The sequence below is a fragment of the Camelus dromedarius genome, chromosome 24, assembly GCF_036321535.1.
Source record: "Camelus dromedarius isolate mCamDro1 chromosome 24, mCamDro1.pat, whole genome shotgun sequence".
In the NCBI taxonomy this organism is placed as follows: domain Eukaryota; kingdom Metazoa; phylum Chordata; class Mammalia; order Artiodactyla; family Camelidae; genus Camelus; species Camelus dromedarius.
In genome coordinates this window covers 1,532,455-1,544,854 of record NC_087459.1, presented here as the reverse complement: position 1 = coordinate 1,544,854, position 12,400 = coordinate 1,532,455, and the positions used below count along the sequence as shown (strand labels likewise).

At 47.5% G+C, this 12,400-nt stretch overlaps 1 protein-coding gene and 1 long non-coding RNA gene across 4 annotated transcripts in view; one reads left to right on the top strand and one right to left on the bottom strand.

Annotated features, from left to right (window-relative positions):
* Positions 1 to 6,761, bottom strand: part of ZC3H7A (zinc finger CCCH-type containing 7A) — a 32,232-nt gene extending 25,471 nt beyond the window's left edge. Inside the window, exon 1 of one of the 2 annotated variants that reach the window (XM_031433262.2) lies at positions 6,632 to 6,761. The gene's annotated coding sequence lies outside the window, so the exon portion shown is untranslated. Of the gene's footprint in view, positions 1 to 1,564; positions 1,760 to 6,631 lie in introns of those variants that run through there. The other variant, XM_010980036.3, reaches the window with a different exon arrangement.
* A 227-nt stretch (positions 6,762 to 6,988) lies between these two features.
* On the top strand, positions 6,989 to 11,964 carry LOC116147229 (uncharacterized). 2 transcript variants are annotated; one of them, XR_010377627.1, is made up of 3 exons: positions 6,989 to 8,120; positions 8,657 to 8,746; positions 9,143 to 10,298. It is a non-coding gene; the product is annotated as an uncharacterized LOC116147229 (long non-coding RNA). The 2 variants fall into 2 exon arrangements; XR_010377628.1 differs by adding an exon at positions 11,848 to 11,964 and having other exon boundaries at positions 6,990 to 8,746; positions 9,143 to 9,430.
* The last annotated feature ends 436 nt before the right edge of the window (positions 11,965 to 12,400 follow it).

The window sequence follows — 12,400 nt, the reverse complement described above, 5'->3', positions numbered from 1 at the left end:
TCACTTGGATGTCTCACAGACATCGCACACTCTTCAAAAAGTAGGCTTTTAATATTATGACCGTGAAAAGGAATGTCTCCTTCCCATCCCTGTCACTCAGCCACCCATTTGCCCTTCTGAGGGCAATCTATCAACCATTGTTACCAATCTGTCCTGACAAAGATATTCTATGAGCAATGCTGCATCTTGATTGTAGTGATGGTTACATGAATCTATGCATGGGATAAAACTGCAAAGACACAAACACACACACGCACAAGTGAATGTAAAACTGAGTAAGGACTGTAGTCTAGTATAATATAAATGTCAATTTCCTGGCGCTGATATTGCACTACAGTTATGTAAACGGCACCTTTGCTGGGAGCAGATGAAGGGTTCACGGGATTCTATGTATTACTTTTGCAATATCCTGTGGGTTGCTAATTATCTAAATAAAAAGTAAAAAGTATCTTGTGCCTATGTTAGTTTTATAGAAACCGGGCATCCTAACATGTTCTGCTCCTTGCTTTTCTCAAATGGTACCTAGTCTCGAAGGTCAGTCTGGATCAGCACCTGTCAAGCTGCTCTGCCTCTGACAGCTGTGCACGGTGTTCCATGACACGTCTGCACCGTCACGTCACCAGGCCCCTAGTGATGGGCATTTCGGTTGCTTCTAATCTTTAAAGTTCACCAGGTGCACAGGACATTTCATAAATGCCTAGCTTCAAAGAATTTCCATAGGATGAAAGGTATATGTATTTTTCTTTTCTTTTCTTTAAATAGACAATTTTTTTAGAGCAGTCTCAGGTCTACAGCAGAATGCATTTCTTAATTTTGCCAGATGCTGCCAAGTTTTACCAAACGATGCTACCCACCACCAGGAAACCCGTCAAATGTTTCCATCGCTGTCAACTAGGGAAGTGACAAACAGTGTGACAACTGTGTTTGGGGTTTTGTTTATTTTAATTTTTCTATCACTGGTGAGGCTGGGCATCACTTCAGATTTGAGAGCTGTCTGTACTTCCCTTTCTGTGAACTGTTTCCTCATCTCCTTTGCCCATTTTCCTTCCAGGCTGAGCTTCTATGGAAGCTCTTTACATGTTGAAGAAAGCAGTCCTTTGGGATGTTATTATTATTTTCCCCAATTTGATATCAATCTTATGACATTGGTTATGGTACATTTTGGTGGCAAAAGTTTTATTTTTAAGTAGCTGAATTTATCAATACTTTCTTTTATGGCTTCTGGATTTTGACATACTCAAAAATGCCTGCACCACTCTGCGATCACAAAATAATTCTCCACGTTTTCTTCTAGTATTCTCATTATTTCATTAAAGAATTTTTTAAAAACTGAATCCACCAGTTTACTGTAAGGAGTGATGTAGGGATATATATATATTTCCCTCCCAAATAGCTACCAGTTGCCCAAACACCATTTACAAAAAGACCATCTATTCCTACTGATACATATAAGGCCCACACAAAATTCTGGGTCTGTCTGTGACCTTCACTCAGCATTTTTAACTGTAATGCTTCCCCTACTCCTATGCCCTCCTCCTATGCCTAACCCTTGGCCCAAACTTACCTTTTCAGTAACAAAACCACCTTCTGGCCAGTTGCTCAAAACAGAAACCTTCTTTCTCTCACCACTTCCAATCAATCCACTGACAAGGCTTCTGTCGGTGAAACTGTCAAAACATATGCCGGCTCTCAGCCCCTCCTCGGCCACCTCGGCCCAGGGCACAGGTGGATGTCGCAATACCCTCCTTTCCTGTCTCTGCTCTCAGCTCTCTGTCCTCCCCGCTGTCCCCTCCCCCATTCATTTCCCACACTAAACTGAAAGGAATGCTCTTTAAAAACCCAAATCAGTTATTACAGCTCTGCTTAAAATCCTCCCATGGTGTCCCTTAGGCACTTAGCGTAAAATCTAGACTCCTCATCATGATGCCGCCCTCATCCGACCCCCCACTCGGCTCCTGCCACACTGGCCTTCTTCCTGTGGGTTCCTGGAATGAGTGAGTCAAGGGCTCTGAGGTTCCGGGACCTCATACTTCCTGTTCCCTCTGTCCACGACACTCTTCCTAGATCTGAACGGAGCTGGCTCCTTTCACCCCAGAGCCTTGGCTTCAACGTCAGCTTCAGAGGCTGTCCCTCTTCACCTACCCTAGCACCACACCCCACTCCCACCCTGTCACTCCCTTCAAGGGGATCCCTATTTTTCTCAGTCTTGACTGTTTCCACTATCTGGGTCCAGGGCAATAAATGGCTTGAATGAAGTGACCAAGTGGGAAGAGAATGCTCCACCCAAAGCTCAGGGGCCTGAGAGTTCGGACTGGGTCCAGCTGCTCACTCAAGGCAAGCGTAACAAAGGATGGGGCCTGGGGGACATAACTACACAGGAGCAGGGGTCGCCAAGGGGGACCCACCTCCTTAGGGAACAAGGCTGGGGATGAATCAACAGAGTGGGAATCAACCAGTGACAGTGACAGGCAAAAACCTGAAAGAGTACAGTGAAGGGTTTCATTCATTGCCAACAGTCAGACACACCCTCTTCTCCTTGAACCAGAAGGAAACGGTGGAGTGGTGGGGAGGTGGGGAAGTTTGGGAAAAGTATATCTTAAAGCAAGAAACTCAAACTGAATTTCACTGTATTAACTAAACTCTTGCAAGCTGGAACATCACCTTTCTGGAATTGGCTGATTTTAAAACTCTGAAGTTTTATTGGCGGAAACATCCCCAGGTCTCCATTACAATTCCTTTAAATGTTTATTCCAGGCCTGTTGATTGATGTCGAGTACAACTCCAGTCACTAGACATGTTCAGATCCATGAGATTGTGGACTTACACAGTAACTTTAGAAACTATCTCCCATTATCAGAAGACACCAAGGAAAATGACTACAATGAATGGTATAGGTAGAAATAATAGCTGACACTGATGCTCTTATTGGATGCCAAGCATTGTTCTTAATGCTTTACATGTATTAAATCACTTAATCCTCCTAATAACCCTAAGAGGTAGGTACTGGAAGCCACCAAAGCACAGAGAACTGACATAAAGAGTCCAGGATCACACAGCTCAGAAGTGGCAGAGCCGGACAGGCTGGCTTGGAGCCTGAATTCTTATCCACAGAGCTGTTCCACACCACCAGGGCCAGTACCAGTGCCGGTGCCGCCTGGAGGACGGCGAGCACGCCTAAGTTCGCCCTGGGCTGGGTCTGAAAGACAGATACAGCTCTGACAGGCAGGCAGGAGCTTAAAAGCCACCCAAGAGGAACAGAATAAATACAGGCCACTGCACACGCAGGCACACACAATGACGTGTGCAAGGGGCATGATTTAAAGCTACTCAGACAAGCAGAGGGTGTCCACGGAAATGCCTCGGGCACGGGGAGGGAGGGCAGCGCTCTGGGATGATCTTCACATGGAAATATGCTCCGCCCACAACATCATGTGTTTAGATCCAAGGAGTAAACATTAAACAGCCTTATTTACAAGACCTCTTCACACAGGACCAGAGAAAGTGCCCCAGGGGAGGCGGTGCAGTGCTTGTGTTTTTGCCTGAAAATGTATTCCTAAATTTTAAGTGAAAAATTACAATTACCAATCTGTATTAAATACTATCCTCAGACTCAAGCCTCTCCAGGAAATCGCATAAACAAACAAGCAAACAAAGTAGTTAAAGTAACATTCCTGTCAAACCCCAACTTGTAACAGATCACGCTGGTAACACTTGCCAAACTGTGTGGCTACACTGCACCCCACAGGGACCACAGATCCAGGGAGTGCAACATTATTATAAATGTTCTACCACCTTCTTGAAGCAGTCAGTCTCCTACTGGATACTTTATGAGAAAGTTTTTCCCTTTTACTGACAATGAAAACCATATGATGAGGGCTGTGCTAAACAACATGGGGAAGGTATTTTCATATTTTTGCCCCCCACCCCACCTGGAGCTATTCATTTTGAAATTGCTGTCAGATACAACATGTGCCAGGGGCCCCTTTACTGTGGCCAGCCCTCCCAGAAGGCCCAGGGAACACCTCACCTCATCCATGAACTCTGTATGGGAGGAATGAACAAGTAAGATGGGTAATCTTCCAGACCAATAGTTTGCCCAAAGTCACCCAGACCCTGGGTCAGTGACATGCCCAGGACTCTAGAAGGGGCATTCTGAAGGGCCAGATTCTGAATATCCCATTCTAGATTCAGGTAGTCTAATAAAATACAAAGGTTCCATTCCCTTGTTTGTGAAACAGAAAAATTTCTGCCTCTCTTACTCCATCCATTATATGGTTCCCATGGCTTTGCAAGGTATATGAAATTAATTAGTATTAATTAACTAAACAACATGTCACCAAAATCAAAATTAAAAAGCAAATTTCTTATTGGGGCAAAACCTCATAAAGTTAAGTGGCCTTGTTTCTTTACATCAAGGAAATTTTTCACCTCAACATAATATGCTTTTTTGTGTATGCGTGAATTAAAACAGATGTATTGTCATAAGCATGAATTTTGAAACTTCTGGATTAGTGTTTTACCTATTTCTCCCCCTAAAAATGCTATCTAAAGTTTTTTTCTTGAATTGTAAACACTTCACACTTTGGAGAAAACAAATTTAACTTCCAATCCTAACACTGTGGAGAAAAAGTATTTTCATTAAAACACACACACACATTTCAAGATACTATCTAGAAGTCCACACATCATACTTTCTCTAGAATGCCCTTCTAAGGTATCCGAGGCAAAAGGATACAGACATCTGTTTCTATCTCATCCTTTATTGGAATGCTCACAACTTTTCAAGTCACTCTCAACATTCCTAGAGTTAAGATTCTATAGTAATTGATTCTCCCACTCACAACATTGATTTAACCCTTCCAAATTGGCAGGTTTTACAGTCAATCAAAATTAAGAACTAGGGGACAGTATGATCGACAACCACCATTTTTATTGGCAAAAACTGACAGTATCTGAGGACAGGGAAGGGAAAGGGTGTAGGTCAGGGTATGACGAACCCCCAGGCAAAAGTCACAGTTACTTGGAGGAAGGCATTTAGGTGGCAGATGCCCTGAAAATTAACACGCTCTTTACATCACACGCACTCACATATTGAAAATATTCAGCTTCAATAACTCAAGTGATCGGATTCTAAGTCGAATCTTATTTCCAGACTCCAGCAAACAGAAAAATTTTTTTTCAACCAAGAACATGCTGTCCATTAACTTGAACTATTCTGTATATTAGGACAAGATTCTCATTGAGCAATCAGTTCAACAGTTCAGCTGAGGGTGAGAAGGGAGGGGCAGGGGGTTCTTTGAGAGCCTAGGAGAGAGGAGGCCACATGCCATCGGAGAAGCAGGAAAAGATAAGCAGATGGCATGGGCTCCCAGCTATCCCTGCCCCGACTCGGATGCTCTAGTTAGTTGAACGCTGTCCAATAGGAATATAATGAGAGTTGCATCTAACTTAAACTTTTCAAGTAGCCATGTTAAAAAAAAAAAAAGCGTAAAATGAAACCAGTGAGATTTTAGTATTGTATTTCAGTTAACCTAACATGTTCAAAACATTATCATCTCAATCTGCATTATTTAAGCAGAAAAAATTATGAATGAGACATTTTACTTTTTCTCTTTTCTAAGTGTTTAAAATCGGGAGTCGTAATATTCAGGAGTGCATTTCAATTCGGTCTAGCCACATTCCATGTGCTCAATAGCCCTTGCAGTCAGTGGCCACCTCCCTGCGAAGTGCACATGGAGTTTAGGCAGACCCTCGGTCCTTAAATACCTAACACGGTACCCCCTTTTATCTCTACATGTCCGGACGGGGGGGAAAATGCCCGACTCCCGATAAAGCCACCCAATCAGGGCGCAGGCGCGACCTCTCGGGACCAGCCAGAGCGTTCCAGCTTGACCACACCCCTACAATGACCGTCCCCAACAGGAAATTCACGCTAATGGGAACTGACAGATCTTCATTCTTTAAGGGTGGGAAAAAGAAATCTAAAGCCTGGCAATCTCCGTATCCACAATAAAGGCAGGAAACCATTCGCCGGGCGTCCTAGACGGGCGCCCCGCACCGAAAAAAAAAGGGGGGGGGGGTGGTTGAGGGGAAGGACTAACCCGAAATAAACGAGCCACACGCTCCCCGCTCCTCAAACCCAAGGTACTGAATTAGGGGGTCTCCGATCACCAGAACATACACAGATAATGAAAAAAATACATATTTTTTGAGTTAAATAACGAGAGGTGCTTTGCCAACGGAAATGCACGCAGGCACGGGATGGAGTGTGCTGCAGCCCTCTGCGCCCCACTTGGCGGAGACGCACCCCCAGGAAGAGCCCCCCGCCGCCCCCAGGCGAGGGACGGGACCGGGACTCGCCCGCCCGCCAGGGCCCAGGCGGCCGCGCGCCCTCGGACTGCCCCCACACCCGCCCCGCAGGGGCCGCGCGCCCTTTGTGGCCGAGCCCTAGCCCCCGGGCCGCCGCTTCGCCGCGGGGGGCCGTGCGCGCCGCCCCTCCCCCGCCCGGCATCCGTTACCGGCCGCGCGCGAGCACGAGGAGGCGGCGGGCGCGCGCCGGGCGGGGGCGCCGCGCGGGGGAGGGGCGCCGCGCGGGCCGGGCGGGCGGCGGGGCCCGGCGGCGCCCACCTACCTGCGGGGACGGCCGCGCCGGCGGGGAAGTAGCGGCGCGCGGTCAGCGGGCGGCGGCAGCGGCGGCGGTGGCAGCGGCGGCCTGGGCGCTCGCTCGCAGCTTCCCTCCGCGACCGGCGGTGGCAGCGGCAGCGGCTCGGCTGTGCCCGCGCGGCGCCCTCTGGCGGCCGGAGGCCGCGCCCGCCGCCCGGGAGACGCCGCCATTGGCTGCGCCCGCGAGCGTCGGCGCCGGGGGCGGTGGCGGCGCCACGTCGGGCCGGGCGGCGGCGGCGGCGGACCCGGCGGACCCGGCGGCGGCGGCGGCGGCGGCGGCGGCGGCGGCGGCGGCGGCGGCGGACCCGGCAGCGGCGACCCTCGGCCCTGGGCTCCGGGGCCGCCCCCGAAGTGGGCGCGCGTTCTCCGCCGGGCTGGGGCCGTGAATGGAGCCAGTAAAATGACGAGCGGTGCCCGAACGCACTCATTCTGAGAACCGATTAGTGGTGGACGTGTGATTCAAATTTATGGGCGCCGTGGGTGTTTTTTTTCTGGGCAGCGGCCCCGGAGCAGAAGAGTCGGGAGTTAGAACAGCGTCTTAACAGGGAACTGACCTAGTTTCATGTATCGAGAGGGCTCCCCTGAGACACTGTTTATTTAGCGAGTCCTTGTCCGGTGCGTCCTACTCTGCTAGTTGTAACTCTTTGAAGCGTCAGAGCAACCGTTGTTGCCCCCATTCCTCCAGCTGGGGAAGAGGGAGCACGGAGCTCAGTGGCAGCTCTGGGACGGAGGGACAGCCTCGGACGCTTGGAGGGCCTGGCTCCCTGACCCCAGGTCCCCGCCCAAATGCCACCTCATCCACCTGTGTTTTCAACAGCCAGCTGTGCTCTGGGGCTCAGCAGAGGGCAGGGCAGAGTCCCTACCCCGTAATGGGATGGGCAGTGGCGGCGGGGAGCCGCAGAGCTACAGAGAAGACCATTTCAGGCAGTAAGAACCAAAGAGACTACAGCAGGGTAGTGAGACCGTGATGAAAGTGATGGTTCCACCTAAGTTGGGGGGATGAGTCAGGGAAGGCCTCTGAGAAGGTGACAGCCGTGCAGAAATGTGCAAAGGTCTTGAGGCCAGAGTTTGGTGTCTGGGGAGCAGGAAAGGCCTCTTTGGCTGGGGTGTGTGAGCAGAGAGAGGTCTGAGTGTCAGAGAGGGGCTACAATTGGAATATGGAGTTTGTTCTGTGCGGCACTAATGAGTCTGAATTGGGAGTGACCTGACCTGATTTACGTTTTAGAACGTTCTCTCCCGCTACTGTGTAGCGACTGGGCCATAGGAAGGACTAGACAGGGAGCCAGGAGACTAGCTAGGTGGCTCTGACAGAGGTTTGGGTGATGTAGATTACAAACCAGTTGCGTGAGTCGGCTCAGACAGTCATAATGAAATACCACAGACCTGGAGGCTGAAACAAGAAATTCGTTTTCTCACGATTCTGGAGGCTGGAAGTCCAAGGTCAAGGTGTTGGTAGGGTTGGTATCTGGTGAGAATACTCTCTTTGGCCAGTAGATGGTCACCTTCTTGCTCTCCTCACATGTCTTCTCCTCTGGGCACAAGCATTTCTCTTCTTATAAGGACACCTGTCATGTTGGATTAGCCCCCGCCCCCCGACTTCATTTAACCTTAATTACCTCCACAAAAGCTCTATCTCCAGATAAAATCATGTTAGGGCTTCAACATGTAAATTTGGAGGGGATACCATTCAGTCCATAACACCAGGTAAGCCCTGTGACAGAAACATTCCAGGAGAGCTGGCAGGGTGGCTTTAGGGGAGGCCCCCCTGAGGAAGGGTTTTACACATCACTCAGGTCTCAGCTCAGACATCTCCTGGAGAGGCTGTCCCTGATGGCCACCTAGGATTGCTCATTAACCCAGTCCCCTGCTCCCTCTTTACAGCACTCATCACTGTCTAAAATGACCATGTTTAATTATTGGGGTACTTATTTGTGGTCTGCCTCCACCCCACTAGGACAGCAGAGACCCTTCTTGTTTTGTTCTCCATTCACAGCCCCTGGAATAGTGCCTCGCACTCCATAAACACTTCTCGAATGGATGTCCCTGGGAAATTTGGAGCTAAGAGCTGTAGGATGAACAAGAGGTAACAAATTGCAGGGGTTCATGGAGAGAGGAAACATTTTAAGTTGGAAGATGCTGAAAGGCCAGGGTGGCTGGACCACAGAGAGCTGGGTGGGGTCTCAGGGAGATGAGATCACAGATAAGCAAGGGTTAGGCCCTTAGCTTCATGTAAACCTACACAAAAATGGGTGTTATTCTGCCAGCACAAGAAAAAACTCTGTGGGATTGTGTGAGTTTTCCATGGCTGCTGTAACAAATCACCACAGACTTAGTGGCTTAAGACCACACATACTTGTTATCTTACAGTTTTGGAGATCTGAAGTCTGAAATGGGTCTCATTAGGCTAGAGCCAAGATGTGGGCAGGGCTGGTTCCTTCTGGAGGCTCTAAGAAAGAATCTGTTCCCTTGCCTTTCCCAGCTTCTAGGGGTCGCCTGCCTTCCTTGGCTGGTGGACGCTTCCATCATCTTCAAAGCCAGCAATGGTCGGTTAATCAAGCCTTTCTACAACGCATCGCTCCGTTTCTGCCTCTGATATCACGTCTCCTCTGACTCTCCTGCCTTCTTGTAATTACATTGAGCCCATCCAGATAATCCAGGATGATCTCCACATGTATATATGGAAGAGTTCTTATGGCCAGAACATTTGTATTTTAAAGAAGAGAAGAACAAGGCCTGTTCTTTTTAGATAGGTTCTGTTTTTCCTAAGGTATGTTGTGTTTGTGACTTCAGTCTTCTTACTCACCTTGGATTCTCCACTCCCCTGCATGCTGTCCTGTCATTTCTCAAGCGAATAAGGAGGCAGTATATGAGTCTATTTTTAGTTACCTTGGTTTTCCCTTCAGCTGGGCACCAAACTGGGTATCTTAGTGAAAGAACCCATCTCCTAGCACTCATCTGGAAATCTGGGAGGGAGTTTTGGGCCATGGGGATCTCTGGACAGTGGCTCCTGCACCCAGGCAGTGACAGCAGTGGTAGTTCTGTTTCATGTGTAAAGTCCTCCAAGATTCTCAGCTGAAGCTGGCACGTGCCCATGACAAAAGTGGTTTTTGTTTTATATATTCACATCCTAAGTCCCCTCAAAAAAAAAAAAAAAAGATGTTCTATATCGTTATAAATACCATACACTCTCACTCAAGCTCCTCCAAATAAATATAAAATCAATGTTATAGAATAAGTGTTTGTGTCCCCTCTCCCAAATTCATGTATTAGAAATTGTAACCCTCAATGTGATGTTATTAGGAGGTGGGGCCTTTGGGAGGTGCCTAGGTCATGAGGGTGGAGCCCTTATGAATGATATTAGTGCCCTTATAAAGGGAGGGAGACGATTTCTCTGCGCCTTATGTGAGGACACAAGAAGATGCCTATTTGCAGACCAGGAAGAGGGTCTCACCAGACACTAGATCATCTGGCACCTTGATCTCAGACTTCCCAGCCTTCAGGTCTGTGAGAAATAAATGTCTGCTGTTTAAGCACCCTGTCTGTGGTGTTCTGTAAGAGCAGCAGGAATGGGCTGAGACAGTGAACATCTAAGATACAAGCAGCTGGGCAGTAGGAGGCAGCACAATGGTGGAAGGAGAGAGACTTTAAGAAACATAGATTAAGTCCCAACTCACTCCTTACCCATCTGGATGGCGCTGGACCAGTTTCTTACATCTCAGTCTTGAGCTCATCTTTAAATGTGGCTAATAGTCCCTCTGCCATGGTGAGGATTAAATACCGTGTATGTAAGGTCACCTGCACAGAGAATGTTCAGTAACCAGCAGTTATGTTTCTCTAAAGGTGTTGACTAATGAATGAAATAAGCATAACCTTGGGGGTGGGAAGAGGTACTTGCAACCCACCCCACCCCACCCCCAGATACTGTGACGCATGCTCCCAAGCTCCCCTGGCAGTTACTGCTTTTGGAGAAACTGTTCCTGGAGGGCATGATGAAAGGGTGACAGATTTCTTAGGTGCTCTGAGGTGGAAAAATAACTTGAGAGTCACTGGCTTGAAAATGGAGCCTGAGAGAGAAACCCACAGTCTCGAGGCCATTATCATGGCATTACCTACAGAAATGGATTGCCCACAGGGCCAACCTCACATAAGAATGAATAATAAAAACGATCTGTTGCAGCTATTACATACCTGTGCCAGAAAAGGAAAACCCTCAATTTTATAGCAACTCAGAACATGAAAGGCATATGTTAAACGTTTGTCAAATGACCCCATGATATTTTGACAAGCCACACACATTGAACTTTGTCAATGCTCTCTGCTGGAACCTAAATGTGCAGGTTAATGTTATTACATTCCTTCTTGAATAATCAAGTGAATTGAGTAATCGCTGTGGATCACCTGGGCTATACTTCTTCCAAATTATGCTTTGATGAAATGCTAATGTATAAGAAAGATACAAAAGATATTGACTGGACTCCTTTACTTGGCTTTGTAGGTACTATATGGATTATGCATTTGCTTCTTCTCCACTTTCTCTTGGTATTTATCTAATGCTATTCAGCTTTGAAAATGGCTTGCTAAAACTCTGCCCATGGGCTGGTTGCCTGAGCATCCATTTAAATGTGTAATGAACTGCAAGCTAGCTCCTAAACATTGATTGAGGCAAGAGAGCCCTAATTATGCCCTAATTATCCAAGGGGGAAGAAAGGGAGCAGATACATAAATAATTGGAGAAGTAATAAGACTTTATGTCTTCCTTGTCAGCATTTTTTCCAGGAATTCTTAGGTGCTTCCCTGAAGGATACTCTGCACAGTAGTAGGAAAGCAGACCTTTGCCTTCTGAAGTGCTTTCCCTTGGTTCTCAGCCTGGATTTGATACTAAGTTTAGTGCCACAATGTATCTATCACACAGTTCCTTGCTTGTATTTGGGGGGACACATTTAATATTCAGAAAAAGAATTAATCCAATTCCTAGTAGCTTCTGGGGATAGAACATGAGAAATCAGGAGTACTCCCTCCCTAGACCCAAGTGCAATTCTTTCCCCTACTTCTTTCTGCCCCCAAAGTTGGAACAGAAGTGTCCCTTTTCCATGTGTTCCGTCTTCCACTCCATGCCTATTCCCAGCTGGTCTTCCCTCCCGCTGTCCTGTGATTAATCCTGCCCATAATTTCTACTGCCTCCAGCCTCTGGAACTCAAGCCACCTGGAACTGGTCCTTCTGGAATTGTGGATGAGATCCAGGGAGCTCCATTCATCTGTTCAACAAATAGAAGTGCCAACTACATTCAGGGCAGTTTGCTGAATTCCAAAATCTACAGTCACGGTTCCTACCCTCAAGATGCTTAAAATGAAACTTGCTATTTGAAGATATGGGTTTTGGAAACAGACAATAGAACAGGAAGGAGCATGGAGACCCCTGTAATGAACCAAAAACACAGATTAAGGGAATATATGATCTGTTGGATGTAGAGTCCAAGATCTTTGCCTTCGACATGTGAGATTGTCAGGATATGGGTAAATGAGCATTTACATGAAATCAGAAGAAAATTCACCACTGACTGCAGTTTAAGAGATACTGCCTCAATTAAAGGAAACTGCTGTCAGGCTCCTTTAATCCAAGTAATCTACAATAGAGTGCTTTTTTTTTTTTTATCGTGCTCAAGGATCATAAATTTTACTTGGTCTTTTATAGCCTTTGGCAGGGTGCCAAGGCTTATTAGGAAATTGCAGAAACCAT